The sequence below is a fragment of the Zophobas morio genome, unplaced genomic scaffold (assembly GCF_036711695.1).
Source record: "Zophobas morio isolate AGI-343-1 ecotype UQ-CSIRO unplaced genomic scaffold, CSIRO_AGI_Zmor_V1 ptg000012l, whole genome shotgun sequence".
Classification (NCBI taxonomy): domain Eukaryota; kingdom Metazoa; phylum Arthropoda; class Insecta; order Coleoptera; family Tenebrionidae; genus Zophobas; species Zophobas morio.
Window position 1 is genome coordinate 13,508,255 of NW_026972117.1, and position 20,179 is coordinate 13,528,433.

General features: G+C 32.3%; 2 protein-coding genes across 7 annotated transcripts in view; one reads left to right on the plus strand and one right to left on the minus strand.

The window, feature by feature from the left end:
- The window catches only part of LOC135127818 (uncharacterized aarF domain-containing protein kinase 5-like), a 103,373-nt gene that overhangs the window by 37,084 nt on the left and 46,110 nt on the right, over positions 1-20,179 (minus strand). Inside the window, exon 1 of one of the 5 annotated variants that reach the window (XM_064054454.1) lies at positions 13,888-13,937. The exons of the other annotated variants lie outside the window; for them this stretch is intronic. The gene's annotated coding sequence lies outside the window, so the exon portion shown is untranslated. Of the gene's footprint in view, positions 1-13,887; positions 13,938-20,179 lie in introns of those variants that run through there. 5 annotated transcript variants of the gene reach the window in all.
- Positions 1-20,179, plus strand: part of LOC135127822 (tumor protein p53-inducible nuclear protein 2) — an 86,337-nt gene that overhangs the window by 20,375 nt on the left and 45,783 nt on the right. The gene's annotated exons all lie outside the window — the stretch shown is intronic.

The window sequence follows — 20,179 nt, forward strand, 5'->3', positions numbered from 1 at the left end:
ATTTAGACATCATCAGTCTTCATTACAATCCGTAATTTATTATTTCCTTTTGTCCTTCTGGTTTTAATCTCCTGTTCTTCATGCCCCCTTTTTTCTATTTTCACCCCTAAATATCTGAATTCTTCAATCACTTAGTTTCTTCATTCTCTCTATCCTCGTTTATTTTTTGTACTGTTATTACCTAGATGTTTTGTAGCATTTTTCTTGTCAATTCTGTTTTTTTTTTGGCATTCTTCATCATACTTCATTTTTCCTCATATATTTTTTACGGTTTTATTGTCTTTGGATACATTCTTTTACTATTTCTTTTTAGTTCATTCTGTCAGCTGCTTTATTCTTTTTCTCATTTATGTTTATTTTTTGTACATCTTTTTCGTAGTCTACCTCTCCTTCATCCTGGATTGTTTTTTGGGAGAGGACCATTTTCGTCATCCTTTCATTTTGAAGTCGTTAGGTGTGTCCTAATCATCGTATTCTCTGTGTTTTAATTATTGTCAATATTTTTGGTTTCTTATATAGTTGTTCTATTTCCTTATTTATTCTGCTTCTGTGTAGTTCTTCGTCTTAATTCTCCGTATATTACTCTTAATATATTCCTCTCCCATCTTTCTACAAGATTATTTTTGATTTTTTCAGTAAACTGTGTCCACACATTTTCATTTCTTAGATTCCTTGACATGTATTTAGACATCATCAGTCTTCATTACAATCCATAATTTACTATTTGTTTTTGTCATTCTTGTTTTAATCATCTGTTCTTCATGTCCCATTTCTCTATTTTCACCCCTAAATATCTGAATTCTTCAATCACTTAGTTTCTTCATTCTCTCTATCCTCGTTTATTTCTTGTACTGTTATTACCTAGATGTTTTGTAGTATTTTTCTTGTCAATTCTGTTTTTTTTTGCATTCTTTATCAAACTTCATTTTTCCTCATATATTTTTCTACGGTTTTATTGTCTTTGGATACATTCTTTTACTACTTCTTTTTAGTGCATTATATCTGCTGCTTTATTCTTCTTATCATTTATGTTTATTTTTTGTACATCTTTTTCGTAGTCTACCTCTCCTTCATCCGGGATTGTTTTTTGGGAGAGGACCATTTCCGTCATTCTTTCATTTTGAAGTCGTTAGATGTGTCCTAATCATCGTATTCTCTGTGTTTTAATTACTGTCAATATTTTTGGTTTCTTATATAGTTGTTCTATTTCCTTATTTATTCTGCTTCTGTATAGTTCTTCGTCTTAATTCTCCGTATATTACTCTTGATATAATCCTCCCCCATCTTTCTAAAGGATTATTTTTGATTTTTTAAGTAAACTGTGTCCACATATTTTCATTTCTTAGATTCCTTAACATGTATTTAGACATCATCAGTCTTCATGACAATCCGTGATTTACTATTTCCTTTTGTCATTCTTGTTTTAATCTCCTGTTCTTCATGCTCCCTTTTTTCTGTTTTCACCCCTAAATATCCGAATTCTTCAATGACTTAGTTTTTTTTACTACTTCTTTCTATCAGCTGCTTTATTTTTCCTAGATGTGTCTTTATCATCGTATTCTTTTTTTTTTAATTACTCTCAATATTTTTGGGTCCTTATAACAGCTCCCGTTTCCTTTTTTTTTCTTCTTCTGCATAGTTCTTCGTATTTATTCTCCGTATATTACTGTTAATATTTTCCTCCCCGACTTCTCCAAAAGGTCTGTTTCTAGTTTTTACCCAAATTCTCAGTTTTAGACTTCTTGACTCGTATTTACACTCCGTTAGTTTTCGTTACATTCCATTTTTACTATTTCCTTTTGTTATTCTTATTTTAATCTTCTGTTCTTTATGAGCCTTTTTTCTATTTTTGCCCCAAAATATGTGAATTCTTCAACCATTTATAAATTAAAAGTGATTCTTGAATTTGAATTCTTCGTATCATTGATGTTTATTCTTTGTACATCTTTTTCGTGGTCGGCCCCTCCTTCATCCCGGATTGGTTTTTGGGAGAGGATTATTTTCGTTATTCTTTCATCTTGACTCTTCTATTCTTCTATTTTTCTTATTGTTAATGTTTCTCTTACAAATTCTTATTGTTTCTTGGATTCCTTGACTCGTATTTAGACTTCATCAGTGTTCGTAATATTGTATATTTTCTATTCCCTTTTGCTATCCTTGTTATAACTCCTGCTCTTCATGTCCACTTTCTTGTATTTTCACCTCTCAATATGTGAATTCTTCAACCTTACATAAGTGATCCGTTCTTGAATTTCTACTGAAATCACTTTTATTTTTTTTCTCAATATAACCAAAGCATACATGAAAATAGGATCCATCCAGCTACTTTTATGTTTTTTTGACGTTTCATGACCCGCATATTTTTTTAGTAAAGACCATTAAAATTTAATAAAAGAACATACTCCTGTACTTGTGCTTTATGAATCCGATTACTCTTCAGACACGTAATCAAACCTCCATAGGCACACTGGTGGTGCAGCGGTAGCGCGCCCGATTCATGGATCAGAGGTCTGGGGATCAATGCTGGGCCGCAGCTTTTTTATGGACTAAATCAAGAACGGTTCATCATATTTTTCCAAATTTTTTTGTCTTAATTTTTTTATCGATTTTGCTACTTTTCTTTGTTTTATTTTTCCCATACTACTCCGTACTTTTGCGTGACCATTTAAATGTTGAATCAAATTTACTTAAGTAAAACGAAATTCAATGGTTTAGATCACACACAGATTAAAATTAGACCGCTCTGGGCTTCCATGACAAACGTCAAAATTCTGCGTATTATTCGACCATCGTTGTCTGATAAATGGTATCCATACATGTCACTGAAAGCAAGACACTCCCTTTCATCACCCAAACCTCGTCAGTGTTCAACACAAGAGAAAACCAACAGCTTTGTGTAAAAGTGACAAAGGAAACGTTAATTTATATCTCACGAGATGTTGGCCAGCATGTGGCCATTTATTCGCCTTCTCCAGAGCTAAAATACTGTCATTATAAGTAAATTTTGACCGTGTTGCAACACAAAATATTAAAGTTTGTTTACAATGTAGCTTGGCAAAAGTTCCAAAGTCATTTTGAAGAGGAAGTAATTTATTTATGCAATTTTTCAACCTACTTTTCTTTGGTACACCGTTGGAAAATAAAGCTCGTGCTTTAGATATTTTACGGAACGAGAAAAGGCAAAAGGAAGCTATAAACATGCGCAGACACAGAAAACGAAAAATATAACTACACGGAATTTCCTTTGCCTTGGAAGCAGTTATTCGTGTTTTGTAATCTTTTAAGTGTTCGTGTCTTACTAAAATTTAAGGCCGGTGATGTAAACTTTTAAATAAGTTGTGAAATGGTGCACATTTCAAATGATATTTTGTATGATGTCATCAGTTTTGTGTGTCGTCTTAAGTAAAGTTCTCAAATCCTTACACCAATATTAATATCGCCGAGACAAGGTTCACAATTTGTGGCTCCAAATTCATTATTACACTCAGATAAAATCCAGTCTGCTCTGAAGTGACGTCACGGATTTTTTAGAGGAAACGAATAAATAATTTTGGTTGGAGTTTCGTAGTTGGTACGAACAATTAAAATTTTAACGAAATCAGATCGGAAATGGAAAACTTGTTGCGAAATGCCAAAATACCGTGAAATTAGATATTCGTTAGAGCGACTATTAAATTAGTCGCTTCATCTGTCGCGTGAGAAGCAAAAAGAGAGAAAAATAGCAAAATAGAATGGAAAGTTAATGACGTCATCGTAGAAATTAATTATTAGGGAGATTTCTTGAAGAAATAAAAACAAAATGTAAGATTTTTTTAATAATATACAAACGGTTAGATACAGTTTTAGCTTTCAAACTTTATCAGTAGATAGCTGCATAATTTTAAAAATTTAAACGTTTTCTGGAACTCGTATCAACTTAACAAAAAAGCATTACCGATAAAAATGCCAATGTTATCGTTTAGTCTTGTCCATTGAAAGCAGTATTTCGCTTATGGTTAAAAATAAATACTGCAGTCACAAGAATCACCGATTTCCCTTATTTGTAGTAGCCATTTAGAGGCCATTTTTGGCTTCTATACTAATTTCCAGTATCATGTACTGGTTACACAAATACGGCATAAACGTGAAATGTTTAACGAAAAAAACGTACGTTGAATATAAGCAGATGCTCCAGGCCCAGACATCATTCAAACACTGGCACGGAGTATAAAAATAAATTAGTCAGAAAAAATTTACTTACGTCCAACACCAATTATTATTAGGCTGTCACAGCAAAGAGTAACACAAAAACAGCGTTCATTCAAAGTGAAAAAACATTGCTCCACTTTTGCCTATCACCATAACTACTGAATAATTACAAAATTTAGCATAAACTAAACTGTTCCTGTTGTTTTTCATTTCGCGCGCTAGATGGTTTTTTATGAAGTTGATAATTTTTGAACCTCGACTGCTATTTCACAACGCTTCACAACAAGTGTTTCCATTACACAATTTGTAACCACATACCTGAATGTACCACTTAAGAAATTACCTTTTCCTTCTCAAATTTCAAAATTTGACACCGATCGATCAAATTTCTAATCATCGTCGCAAATTTTTGCACTTCCACAAGAAGGCAAGGTCGACCACAAACAACTACGAGTCCAGGTATAGAGACATCCTTTAATTTGACAGGTCTAGACTAGTTCGGCTCCAGATAGTAGTTACGTTGGATTTGTTTAGGGCACTTTACCCTTACGGATAACACAATGTATACATCCTTTTTCCCTACATTGTGTGTATAAACCAGAAACGTCATTTCTTTCATCGTAAATTCAGTTAAACACTGGACGTAATTGCCGGAAACGAGCTTTCCTGTGTTTTAATTTTTCTCGTTTATGATTGGTGACAAATACGTTCTTGGGTCACGAAGCAGAGTGGAACCAATATAAATTAAAATCAATACTTTGCAGGATGTAGGAAGTGGATTTTCAATCTCCAGGCGATCTTTTATGGTGGTTATTTTTCAGAAGTGGCTGGATTTTCGGAAGCTTCGGAGCACGAAGGCGCTTTACGTTGTTTTGTCGAATTCAATTCGTATAACGTAATTTATTAAAACTGGTTTAGAAAAGTCGATAAAAATACGGTTCACTTCTGAAATTAATAAAGTTCACCTGTGGTGGGATAGAAGGTTAAATTTACTAGCCAGGGTCACATTTGTGTACATTGCCAAATTGTTGCGGTTTGCGCAATCGACTATTAATAAATGTGATTTTTAGAGGCGGGAAAAGTGACCATTTTGGGAAAATGACACGAAAAACTAGATCTCGTTTTTTCGAACGGAAATGTCAACTCTAAAAATAGGGATTTAGTCGGTTTTTATTCAAATAAACTGCGGCTTTGTTTTGTAATTTTTGTTGGATTGGATATTTTCACGATAATTAGTTACTAAAATAAAAGTTAGTTGACATTAGGAGTTTATCTGTTATTTACGTTGGAAAAACAGACAACTTAATCAAATAATTACGATGTTAATAACTGTGCAAATGTTGTAATTATAGTTCGAAATTGAATTATGGGGATTCTCGGAAACTTGAACATGATATTGGAGTTCGCTTGTTGCTCGCGTGGTATAAATTATTTAGCGCAGAATAATGAATTCAAATAATCCCTGTATGTATAGTATTACTACATTTACACGTCTTACTATTAAATTATTACGACTTGATCTAATTTGCAGCACGAGCTTTTTTTATGTTGCAACATACATTGTAACAACGAACGTTTTCCAGGTTATAAATAATAATAGATCGTTTTATTTCAACAACACAAACATTAGTTCCGATCTAGAGTAACAGAATTATTTAGTAGAGCTTAGGTTTCTCGAGGGAGAAAACTGTGCTTTCTCATTTGGCAAAGTCTTAGGAAATAAGGCTTTTAGTTAGTTCTCGTTTGACGTCAGGTACTTGTATGTTTTACTTGCGTTATTAATTAATTACATCATATAAGGACTTAAGTGAAAAATTACGTTTGCAAAAATCTCGAATTTGTCATTTACGTTCAGTAAAGTCATCGTCCTTTGACTTTGAAACTAAAGAAATGGAAAATGTTTGTACTTTATAATTTGTTCTATGTTTATATGTAAATTTTGTCAAGAGTCACCACATGATGAGTTGCTTTAGTGATTAGAATGCTAATTTTTAATGCAAATTTTTCCCATATTGTCTGAACATTGCTTATACATTAATGGGCATTATAGTAACATCGCATGTATAAAATATGAAGATGGTTAAAGATGAGATTTTAAATGGAAAAGTATTCAATAGTTTAGCACTGTGTTCTAAAAAGAAATCTCCTTTGTTCAGCATTTTTCATTTCCCTGGTTTATTATAGCACGAATTATAAAGAAACCGTACTGTTAAAAAATATAAACAAATGATTGTCGAAAAACCTTCAAGGAAAAAAAAAAGACCACACTCTCCATAATGTGTATTTCAGTTTATTTGAAAAAGAGAGAGGTTCTAATTAATGTTTCCGAAATCTGCGAAATTAGTTTATATTTCGATGAACGTTTACATAATAATTTTTCGTTATGACGCCATAACTTCATGGTGGGGATAAACATACTGGCTTCGGTATATGCAGCGCAACAATAGAAACAAAAATTTTCAGAATTTAAGGAAAATGAAGTACGAAATTCTAATAATAAGATTATTCATAGATACTTGTGACATTGTATATAAGTTAATTTAAAATGTGAAAAAGATTATGCAAGCATGAACATCTGCGGTCTCATTTTTCAAAGAAGATTATTACTTTTTTGAGATGTTGCCATGAACCGTCTCAAGCAGGTGAACAAATCAAAGGCAGTTAATGTTCTCTATTTCTTAATAAATGTTAGTAACTCGGTAACATGTTTTACAAATTTGTAAATAAATAATATGCGCTAGAATCGTTTAATTTTTGTTTTAATAATGTTGATTGTCTGCATTCATGTATTTTACACTAGAACACAAAAATAATTAAAAAATCTGTAGTCCCAACTATAAAAGACTTCAGATATTTTACTAGAAAACAGTAAACGAATTGTGATAAGCGTGTTGTCATAATTATGATTGATACATTGCGAAACTACTATGAAAATTTGAAATTTGATATCCGTCAAAAATTTCTACTCCCTTTACTCTCTCAAGGCGAGAATTATTCCTGTAATAATTTTTTTGGTTCTTAAAATTTTTTATCAAGTCCGTTTTTACTGTATACTATGATCGACAAAAAATCTTCCTGTAGGCCAAGGAATTAATTTTTAAAATGATAATGTCACATTCAACAAGAAACGCGTTGGTATTGTCAACATAATTATTTTAAAAATAAATTTTATGGCCCACTGGAGGATTGCTCCGTGACCACAAACACGCTATATTTTAAAATCAGCACGTCGAGATCTATATCGCAGAATTTTTTGTAGATTTGTAGCCAACATTATTGACTATCGTGGAAAATTAACTAAATACACTCTCTTGTAGATTTCCAGCTCCACAAGTCACTTTCAGTCTCGTTTCTTTGATAACTCCAACCGTTTTTCCAGAATCGCTCATTGAAATAACGCACTTTTTTTTAATTTGGCTTTGGAACCGAATATTTCAAAAATATTGCTCCGTGACGATAAACACGCTATATTCTTGAAGTCAGCACGTCGAGATCTATATACCAGATTTTTTTCTGGACTTTTGGACAACTTTTTCAAAAGTGAAATTTATCCCTCCTTGTTTAAATTTCGCCCCATTTTTGAAACTTAACTAAATACATTTTCTTTTCTTGTAGATCTCGACCTCCATAAGTCACTTCCGGTCTCCTTCCTTCGATAACTCCAACCGATTTTCCGGAATTGTCCATTGAAGTATCGCATATTTCGTAATTTAAAAAAAAATTGACTTTCAAGCCGAATATTTCGAAAATATTGGTTCGGGACCATAAGCATGCTATATTTTTGGAATCAGTATATCGCAGAATTTTTTGTCGATTTTTAGACGACTTTTTCAAAGTCAAATTTATCGTAGTTTAAGTTTATTCAAATTTGGACTATTTTCGACCATTTTTGAAATATAACTAAACACATTTTCTTGTAGATTTCAAACTCCAGAAGTTACTTCCGGCTTCGTTTTTTGATAACTCCATCCTTTTTCCAGATTCGCCCATTGAAATTTCCCAATTTTTGTAATTTTGAAAAAATTTAACTTTCAAGCCGAACATTTCGAAAATATTGCTTCGGGACCATAAACACGTTATATTTTTGGGATCCGTATATCGCAGATTTTTTTGTGGATTTTTAGATAACTTCAAAGTGAAATTTATTGTAGTTTATTCAAATTTTGACCTATTTTCGAGTATTTCTGAAACTTAACTAAACACATTTTCTTGTAGATTTCGACCTCCAGAAGTCACTTCCGGCCTCGTTTTTTCTATAACTCCGATCCTTGTGCCAGATTTACCCACTGAAATTTCCCGATTTTCGTAATTTAAAAAAAAAATTTACTTTGAAGCCAAATATTTCGAAAATATTGCTTGGGGATCATAAACACGCTATAGTTTTGGAATCGGTATATCGCAGAAATTTTTGTGGATTTTTAGACGACTTTTTCAAAATTAAATATCTGTAATTGTGTTTATTCAAATTTTAACTTATTTTCAACCATTTTTGAAACTTGGCTAAATACATTTTCTTTGGATTTCGACCTCCAGAAGGCACTTCCGGCCCCGTTTTTTCGATAACTACAATCCTTTTTGCAGATTCGCCCATTGAAATTTGTCAAATTTCGTAATTTTGAAAAAAATTGACTTTAAGCCGAATATTTCGAAAATATTGCGTCGGGATCATAAATACGTCTATTTTTGGAATCAGTATATCGCAGAATTTTTTGTGTATTTTTAGATAACTTTTTCAAAGTGAAATTTATTTTAGTTTATTCAAATTTTGACCTATTTTCGAGCATTTTTGAAACTTATCTAAACACATTTTCTTGTTGATTTCGACCTCAAGAAATCACTTCCGGCCTCGTTTGTTCTATAACTCTGATCCTTGTTCCAGATTTACCCGCTGAAATTTCCCAATTTTCGTAATTTTTAAAAAGTTTTACTTTGAAGCCAAATATTTCGAAAATATTTCTTCGGGATCATAAACACGCCATATTTTTGGAATCGGTATATCGCAGAAATTTTTGTGGATTTTTCGACGACTTTTTCAAAATTAAATATCTGTAATTGTGTTTATTCAAATTTTGACTTATTTTCAATCATTTTTGAAACTTGGCTAAATACATTTTCTTTGGATTTCGACCTCCAGAAGTCACTTCCGGCCTCGTTTTTTCGATAACTCAAATCCTTTTTGCAGATTCGCCCATTGAAATTCGTCAATTTTCGTAATTTTGAAAAAAATTTACTTTCAAGCCGAATATTTCGAAACTATTCCTTCGGGACCATAAACACCTTATATTTTTGGAATCAGTATGGTAGAATTTTTGTGGATTTTTAGACAACATTTTCAAACTGAAATTTATTGTAGTTTATTCAAATTTTGACCAATTTTAGACCATTTTTTTAAATTAACTAAACACATTTTCTTGTAGATTTCGACCTCCAAAAATCACTTCCGCCCGCGTTTTTGCGAAAACTCCAATTCTTTTTCCAGATTCGCCCATTGAAATTTCCCAATTTTCGTAATTTTTATAAAATTTGACTTTCAGGCCGAATATTTCGAAAATCCGAATATTTCGAAAATATTGCTTCAGGATCATAAATACGTTATATTTTTGGAATCAGTATATCGCAGAATTTTTTGTGTCGTTTTAGATAACCTTTTCAAAGTGAAATTTATTGTAGTTTATTCAAATTTTGACCTATTTTCGACCATTTTTGATATTTAACAAACACATTTTCTTGTAGATTTCAACTTCCAGAAGTCACTTCCGGTCTTGTTTTTTCGATAACTACAATCCTTTTTCCAGATTCGCCCATTGAAATTTCTCAATTTTCGTAATTTTGAAAAAATTTGACTTTCAAGGCGAATATTTCGTAAATATTGCTTGGGGACCATAAATACGTTATATTTTTGGAATTACTATCTCGCAGAATTTTTTGTGGATTTTTAGACAACTTTTTCAAAGTGAAATTTATTTTGTTTATTCAAATTTTGACCTCAACTAAACACATTTTCTTGTAGATTTCAGCTTCCAAAAGTCACTTCCGATAGTGTTTCTTCCATAACTCCAATCTTTTTTGGAGATTCGCCCGTTGAAAATTTCCAATTTTCGTTGTTTTCAAAAATTTATACTTTCAAACCGAATATTTCAAAAATATTCCTTCGGGACCATAAACACGTTAAATTGTTTTGGAATCAATATATCGCAGAATTTTTTGTGGATTTTTAAACAACTTCTTGAAAGTGAAATTTATTGTGGTTTATTCAAATTTTGACCTATTTTCAAGTATTTTTTAAATCTAACCAAACACCTTTTCTTGTAGATTTCGATCTCCAGCAGTCACTTCCGGTCCCGTTTTTTCGATAACTCCAATCTTTTTTGCAGATTCGCCCATTGAAATTTGTCAAATTTCGTAATTTTGAAAAAAATTGACTTTAAGCCCAATATTTCGAAAATATTGCTTCGGGACCATAAACACGCTATATTTTTGGAATCGATATATGGCAGATTTTTTTGTGGATTCTTAGACAACTTTTTCAAAGCGAAAGTATTGTAGTTTATTCAAATTTTGACCTATTTTCGAGTATTTTTGAAACTTTACCAAACACATTTTCTTGTTGATTTCGATTTCCAGCAGTTACTCCCGGCCTCGTTTTTTCTATAACTCTGATCCTTGTTTCAGATTTACCCACTGAAATTTCCCAATTTTCGTAATTTTTAAAAAATTTTACTTTCAAGCCGAATATTTCGAAAATATTGCTGCGGTACCATAAACACGCTATATGTGATGGAATCTGTATATCGCAGAATTTTTTGTGGATTTTTAGACAACTTGTTCAAAGTGAAATTTATTGTACATAGTTTATTCAAATTTTTACGTATTTTCGACCATTTTTGAAACTTAGCAAACACATTTTCGTGTAGATTTCGACCTCCAGAAGTCACTTCCGGACTCGTTTTTTCGATAACTCCAATCCTTTTTGCAGGTTCGCTCATTGAAATGTGTCAATTTTCGTAATTTTGAAAAAATTTGACTTTCAAGCCGAATATTTCGAAAATATTGCTCCGGGACCATAAACACGCTATATTTTTGGAATCAGTATATGGCAGAATATTTGTGGATTTTTAGACAACTTTTTCAAACTGAAATTTATTGTAGTTTATTGAAATTTTCATCTATTTTCGACCATGTTTTTAAAGTAACTAAACACATTTTCTTGTGGATTTCGACCTCCAAAAATCACTTCCGCCCTCATTTTTTCGAAAGCTCCAATTTTTTTTTTCCAGATTCGCCCATTGAAATTTCTCAATTTTCGTAATTTTGAAAAAATTTGACTTTCAAGGCGAATATTTCGAAAATATTGCTTGGGGACCATAAATACGTTATATTTTTGGAATTAGTATATCGCAGAATTTTTTGTAGATTTTTCGACAACTTCTTTAAACTGAAATTCATTGCAGTTTATTCAAATTTTGACCTATTTTCTTGTAGATTTCGACCTCGAGAATTACTTCCGGGCTCGTTTTTTCGATAACCCCAATCTTTTTCCAGATTCGCCCATTGAAATTTCCCAATATTCTTAATTTTAAAATAATTTGTCTTTCAAACCGAATATTTCGAAAATATTGCTTCGGGACCATAAACATGCTATATTTTTGGAATCAGTATATCGCGGATTTTTAGATAACTTTTTCAAAATGAAATACAATTGTGTTTATTTAAATTTTGACTTATTTTGAACCATTTGAGACCTAGCTAAATACATTTTTTTGTAGAGTTCGAGGTCCAGAAGACGCTCCAAGCATTTATTGCATACTCGCCGATTGAATAATCGCATTTTTAATTTTTTTTATAATTTGACGTTCAAATCGAATATTTTGAAAATCGGAAATCTGTATCCTAGATTTTTTTTCCGAGCATATGTTATTTTCATTAATGTTTGATATCTAGTAGGCTGCGGATTTTGTTTGTCAGTTGGTACCACTGAAGATTGTCAAGTTCATATTTGAATTTTGATTATTGGTGGCGAAGTTGTTGTTATTGTTTGTATATGACGTATTAAAATGTTATGTTAAGCAATGCTCAGGAACTACCAACTGATTTTTTAAAAGTCAGTGCCCTACTAGATATCAAACATTAATAAAAACCCTCCCTCTATTTACAGGAAGGCAGGTGGTTCAAATTCTAAAAACAAATAAAAAAAACTGAGGACTATATTTCTTTTTATCCAAACTGGTCCAAAGAGTCTTAAAAAGAGATAAGATTTTTTTATCAAAATTCTGAAATGCCACTATTTAGTTTGTGGACATAAAATTTTGATTAGTGATTTTCTATGGTTAAGATAACTTTAAAGCATTTGGAATATAAGACAACAAAAAAATTTGCACTATATCGGGTGTCTGGAAAATGGCGGATTAACTTTTCTTAGGACTATAACCATAACAACCAGTAGTCATTAATCGTTGTGCATTATTATTATAATAAAACAAGCTGTTATTTTTCATTAATAAATAAACCAAAAAAAAAACATTTTTATAAGACATTTATATAAATTGTAAACAAAAACAAAAACAACAAAAGAAAAATCCATTAAAGCATAACCAACTAAACACTTTTGAAATGTCCAAAATTCCTGTTTTGTGCACTGTAAGTAAGTAAGCTCGTAATGTTTCCAAATTTTGATCATTTTTTGTAAAAGTTAGTCATCAGTACTTGCTCAGATAAAACTGATTTTGGCAGATGACATACGCTCTATGAAACGAGGGGGTGGGTGGGCGGGGCTAATACTTGCTAATATAAAACTGACTTTGGCAAATGACATACCCTAGGAAAAGAGAAGGTGGGTAGCCATATAAAAAACACCAAGGTGTCCAAAAAAATTAAACTGAGCTTTTGTTGTCCAAATGATATACTTTAGAACTATACTAAGTTGACGGATTGAAAAATAGCACATAGTAATATTTAAAAACTAATTTTAGTGAGGTCCTGATAATAAAGGCTAAATTTAGATTATAATATTTCATGTTTACCTTACAATATTAAAATATTAACATTTGTCTTCCAAATACAGATATCTATTTCGAACACATGAATGAATAATCGCTCTCTTCCTAAACAAACTCTCGAAACCCAATCCCGATAAAAAAGAAAAGTTGGTGTTTCCGTAGCCAATTTGTGTTATTTTGATCAATTCTAACAATCAGGACGAAAGCAGTGACCCCTCGTTCGAGATACGCTTCCACAACCCTGCCGTGCTCTTGACATTTCGTTATAAATAGCCACTTTACATAAAAATAGCCCATCTTTTTTCCAAAGCATCAGGAAGACAAGAGATGCACTCTGTACAGCACAATTTGCGTCATGTAAACGAGACCATCTAAATATACGTGAGCCAAGTGTGCCAAATTCCTCCTTTTTTTTCGCCGGTTGCTATTAATAGTAAATCTGAATGTGTTTTAGATCAGTTATTATCTATTCAAATTTTCCTAGCACGAAACGGGCGCGTGGAAGTGACGCTATTTATTCCTCTTATGTACATACAATGCTAATACAGAAGAAATAAAATTAATAAACGTCGCTGATTGCACGCTAACGAAACATGTTCTGCGAGAATAAATAGGCCTTCGTCAGACATTTATTTATTTATTTCTCTCGAGTTTCGTTCGAGTGGAGAATAGCTCCAGGATTTCTATTCACAAGAAGTAATACCTGGCTGTCTGTCCTCCGGACGATTTTATCGATAATTGGCCGTTTGCTGGCTTGTAGACGGTAGCACTTCTCGCAGATAACTAATCCGACCTTTCTGTGCCATCATAATGACAGTAATTAGTTGTGGGCGATAGTGAGAATTAAGTGCTTGGAGTGAATATTCATGTTGATGAGGGGTTCGTTGGCGCGAAAAAGAAAACTATACTGGCTTGGGATTTGGCTCGAGGAAACTTGGCAAAATTCGTTGGCAGTGGAAAAGATGGAATTCGTTCTAGCGAATGTATTTTCGGTGGACAATCAGATTACACCGGTTGGGATGATATTGGATCATTTTTATTATCGGCAAATTGATGCGTGGACGGTCGCACTGAAAGTAGCCCTGTATTTATTTCGAGACGAATGCGTCGAGGAAAGCTGGCTGAAATTGGCTTTTCATGTCTCCTACGAGGGTTATTTTGACGAATGTCCAATTTTATGTTAAGTTTTACGTCGAATCGTAGCGTAAAATACCAAAACGAGCGCTCCGGTTCCGGTCGGTGCGTTAGCGGTTTATTAGATAGACGATCTGTGAACTACCGAGTTGATTACTTAATTTTAAACGTTTATACACTCAAGAAATTAATGACGTCACTGTAGAATATTTTTAATTTCTCAGAATATTTGCCTAGAGATTTTTTTTCAGTATAGTTATTATCGTGCTTTTCCATCATCTTTCAGATTTTTTGTTTTAGAGCCAATGTCATGCCTACAATTTATTTAAAGGACTTTGTGTTCAGTAATCCCGTGATATATCGTTTATGAGTCCGCAGAGTGATATTTTCCTCTATATTTTGCGACATTACTTAATATAAAGTTACATAAATAAATTGTGACCGTGACTTAACCTCAAAAAAAGAAATGTCTTGATGTAAATTTGGGTTATAGTTTGGGCGGAAGGACATTGAAACCAGTTCCATTATTGAGAAGCAGTTTGAAAATTGACGCGCACCAGACGAGAAAACCTTCATAGAGATATTGGGGAAAAATGCAAATTTAAATGTAAACAGTCGAAAAAAAAAAGAAAGTTGAGTAAACAAAATACGCCGTAGCGATAGCGGCGCGAAGGGCGTCTCCTCTGAGGCTTACTTCCATCTCCGCAAAGGACGCAGCCAACTAAATAACTTAATTCACTAGGGTTGAAAATCCGGTATTGCAGCTAAACATTCACATGAAACCGGCAAGGAAGCTTTAATTTGGGTGATGGTCCCGTTACTTCGCCCTACGCCACGCGATCCCGTGCGTTTATTTCGATTAAACGTAAAATACAACAGGCACAAATTAAACACGGTCAAACTCAAAATAATAATTTGAGAATAAATGTTCAAATTCAAGCTGTGAGAAAATGATTCGGTTTTTATGCAATATGCAAAATATTTTCTGATATTTTCTAAAAGAAGACAGTTTTTTTATTATTGAATATTACACGTTGTAATCGTAATTGAGTTGGTAATTCTTTTTACGTATTTTTGAGATCTTAGAAACTCTAAGGATCCTTAACACCTTGAAGACACTGAAGATACTAAAAACCCTGAACACCTTTAATGTTATAAATATTCAAAATGTTCTCGAATTTTCAGAAATTCTGAAAATTTCGACGACTATACATTTCAAAAATTCTGTAGACTTTGAAGATTATAAAGATCCCGAAAGGTCCAAAAATGCCAAAAAGCTCGGACATCCCGAGACTTACTTACTTACTTACTTACTTACTTTATTGACGGAAAAACATCCTTAAACAATACAAAGAAAAAATAATAAAATCACATGAGAATGTTACAATATTTTTAAAATAAGATTTGCCTTAATTTGGTTTGAAATTTAGGAAATGTATCTGAATAAAAATCAATTCTGCTATAAATAGAATTACAAGTAAATAATATATTATTAAGTGGTGAAAACAACAAATAATTCGTAAAATTAAATTTAATGTAGAACAAGGGAGCTTGTCTAACATTGAACTGAGGAACATAGAAGTTAATAGAATTCAGAATGTCAGAATCGCACATATTGTTTAGAAGTTTATACATAAAACAAATTTTGTGAAAATCACGACGTACACTTAATAAAGACAAACCCAAATAAGATTTACTAAGACTAGTAGAATGAGAGACCTTAAGTGGTAATTTGAACAAAATAGATTTGACAAACTTATTTTGAATGCGTTCAATTCTATTCTTATGTATCTGATATATAGGATCCCACAGTATGCACCCATATTCCAAGACTGAACGGACCAATGATGAATATAATACTAGAGAAGTACGAATATCATTAAAATCATGACAGTATCTCTTTATACACCCTAATACTTTATTAGCTTTTGAAACAATATATTCACAATGCAGGACAAAGGATAATTTGCTGTCTAAAATGATACCAAGGTCTTTTACGGAAGAAACAACTTTTAAGGAATTATTGTCAATAGCATAACACGGAATTGATGCCAGAATTTTACGACTAAAACATATTACTTGACATTTGCTATAATTTAATTTCATTAAGTTATCCTTACACCACAATGAGAGAGAATCTAAGTCGCTTTGCAGTAAAAACATATCGTTACTATCCCTAATAGTTTTAAATATTTTTAAGTCATCAGCGAACAGGCTAAAATTACATTTGAGTATATTAGACACATCATTTATATAAATGGAAAAGAGCAAAGGCCCGAGAATTGACCCTTGTGGGACCCCAGAGGTAATAATCTGTGAAGACGAGAAGCAATTTTTGAATTTCACAATCTGGGATCGATTATCAAGGTAACTAGTAAACCATAGAAGTAGATGACCAGAGACACCATAAGCGCTAAGTTTATTTATTAATATTTTATGACTAATTTTGTCAAAGGCCTTGCTGAGGTCAGTATACACAGTGTGAACTTCAGCACTCTCAGAAAATGACTTAATAACGTTATCAGTAAAACTTAACAAATTAGTTATAGTTGACCTTTTACGAAAAAAACCATGCTGATTCAAAGAGATAATATTTTTAAAAGCATAAGAAATATGAGTGTATACTATCGATTCCAATATCTTACAAGGTGTTGATAGGATGGAAACAGGCCTATAATTTTCAATGGAAGACTTACTACCTGCTTTATGTATAGGTACAACATGAGTCACCTTCCATAATGACGGAAACTTACCAGATTGTAATGATAAATTGAACAACAATTGCAGCGGTAATGCTAAAGACTTACCACAGTTCTTATAAAATTTTGGAGGAACGAAATCAGGACCAGCTCCCTTGTTAGAATCAATCATATCTAACGCACTTTTAACATCTGTCAAGTGAATGTTAATTTTATCAATATTAACCACTGAATCAAAAACAGCATTAAAATTAGGATTAATAACGTTACAATATACAGAGCCAAAGTAATTACTAAAACATTGACAAATATCAATATCATTATAAAAAATTTCATTGCCCAATCTCATTGGCAGTGGCATTTGACAATTAGATTTTGTGCGGATAAATTTCCAAAAGTTACTGGGATTTAACAACAAATCATTTTGAATATTAGAGATATGTTCACTATACGCACTCTTAATCATAACTTTACATAAACTTCTCAAATTTACAAATTTCACATAGTCTGTATTAGTACTAGTTCTTTTAAATTGCTTGTGAGCAATTTTCTTTGCCTTTATAAGATTTATAATATCACGACTAAACCACTTGGGATACGAAGAAGTTACTTTGCGTTTGACTGGTACAAATTGCTCACAAGCAGCATGTACATGTTCATAGAAAATATTTACTGCATCATCAACATCAACGATATTATCAAAAATTGAATACCAATTAATACCAGAAAAATAGCTACAAATATCAACGTAAGATGCAGAGTTAAAGTCAAAATAGTATTCAACTTTATTACAATTCATATCAATGAAGCAGTCAAGAACAACTTCAATCAAAAGAGGTGGATGACTAGCATCAATAATACTAAGGGAATTACACAATGACAGGTTACAATCATCTAAATTAGTGAAACATAAATCTAGTACATTACCAGCTATATTTTTAAAACAATTCAACTGGTGTAAACCACATGCAGAGAAAGAATCGCAAATGTGACATTCACATAGCCCTGCGGATGAAAAAGGAACATAACCATTAAACTCATCATCAGGATGCCACACGATGTTGGGTAAATTATAGTCACCAACCAGGAAAATATAAGAACTGACATTTTTTTCACATATATCATTTACTGTTTCAGTATGCACTACGTATTTACCAATTCCAGAATCAGGAGGTAGGTAAACTGTTCCTATAATAATGTCAACTGAACCAACAGTTATTTTTACAAATAACTGCTCAACAGTATTTACATTTAATAATATCTCACTAGATAAAAATGTCTTCAAAACAGCTATGAGAACCCCACCTCCGCGCATTTTACTACTGTTGAACATGTTACGATCACACCTGTACACAACGTATCTGTTGTCAAATAACTCACTACTGTTAACTTCAGGATAAAGCCATGTCTCAGTCAAGACAATTACACTAAATTCTTCAGAGAGACACTCACAATAAAAATCACTTATTTTAGTGTTCAAACCCCTGACATTTTGATAATATACTCTAAAATTGCTTTTGTGTAAGGAGTTACCTATGACATTACTGGATCCTTTCTTATACTGCGAAAAAAATGAAACTTCTTTATAACTACTCCAGAAGGCCAAATATCTTCACAAAGTAATTTATTAAACATGTCCTCATCAACAGTTATTTTAAACGCAATACTCCTGGCTGAGTCTCTTTTGGGTAGTTGTTCAACCTCAAAATTTCTTTCTGGAAATTTCGACATGAGATAATCTTGAATTGCATTAGACTTACAATCTAGAGATAAATTGCCAACATATATATATCGTTTTTTAATTGCAGCTTTAAAGGTCAAATTGCCCCCTTCAAGTTTACCTTTAATAATATTGACTTTTTTCTTGTTATGAATAACCTTTTTAAAACCATCATCTTGAATAACATCAACCATCTTAGTTTTATCCTTATCAGTTAACTTAAAATCGGTGCCCTCCATGGAAGAGATATTCATATCATCCTTAGTACTTATAGGGTCAAGATTAATTATATCATTCATCAGACTAGTTTGATAGTTTTCTAATTGGTGACCAAAACTGGACTTACTAACTGTTGAAATGGTCTCATTGATGTTGATTGTATCATTGTTTACCTTTGCCGACCAGGCATTTCTGATACCATTCTCATTATCATGCTTCAGAGTTTTTGCCGATGTTGACAGTGGATTCACGATAATATTATCTGAGGACACACACTTGCGCTGTTGTTTCAACGACATAATTTCGGACTGAAGATACAAGTTTTTCTCACGCAGCAAAGCACAATTTTCTTCTAAAACATTGTTCTTGCTTTTTAGCACCGACACTAATTCCTTAAGATACATAATTTCCGTCTCAACTTCACTATTGTTACACACAATTTTTGGAGAACTTTCCCATTCATGATTACATTTGGGATTTTTCGCTTGTAAGGCAAACTTAACACATCCTGGGTGGAACAAACTGAAGCACTTTACACACAAAACTTTCTCCTTCGATATAAGTTTTCTACAATGCTTGCAATTAGATAAAACCCCGCCATCAGCAGGAATATCAAGATTCGGTGTAACATTGACGGTCGCCATCTTGAACCTTGAGACTCGAGATTCCAGAGATTCTAAAGATTATGAAGTCTGATGACTGAATATTTCGAACAGTGAAAATTCCAAAAATTCTAGGTAATTTCAAAAATTCCAAAGATTTTGAAGATTATAAAACTTTCAAAGATTCCAAAGGTCCCAAATATTTCAGAAATTCCAAAGATTCTGTATATTTCAAGACTTCTGAGTATTTCAAAAACTAAACATTTCAAAAATCCTGAAGACTGGAGATTAAAAGATTCTAAAGAATATAAAGATTACAAAGACTTCAAGGAATCGAAAGGTTTCAGAAATTTCAAATTTGCGGGTATTCCGAGATTCTTGGGATTGCAGATACCCTAAAAATTCTGAAGATTCCGTTTTTTTTTAACAGAAGATTCTGAAGATTATAAAGATTCCAGATTTTCCCAGATTCTTGAGATTTTGTTTGAAGAAACCAAAAATTCTGAAGATTGGAGATAAAGATTCTAAAGATTTCAAAGATTCCAAAGGTTCCAGAGATTATCTAGAAATTTCAAAGATTCCTGATATTCCTATAATCTTGGGATTTCAGAACTCCTCAAG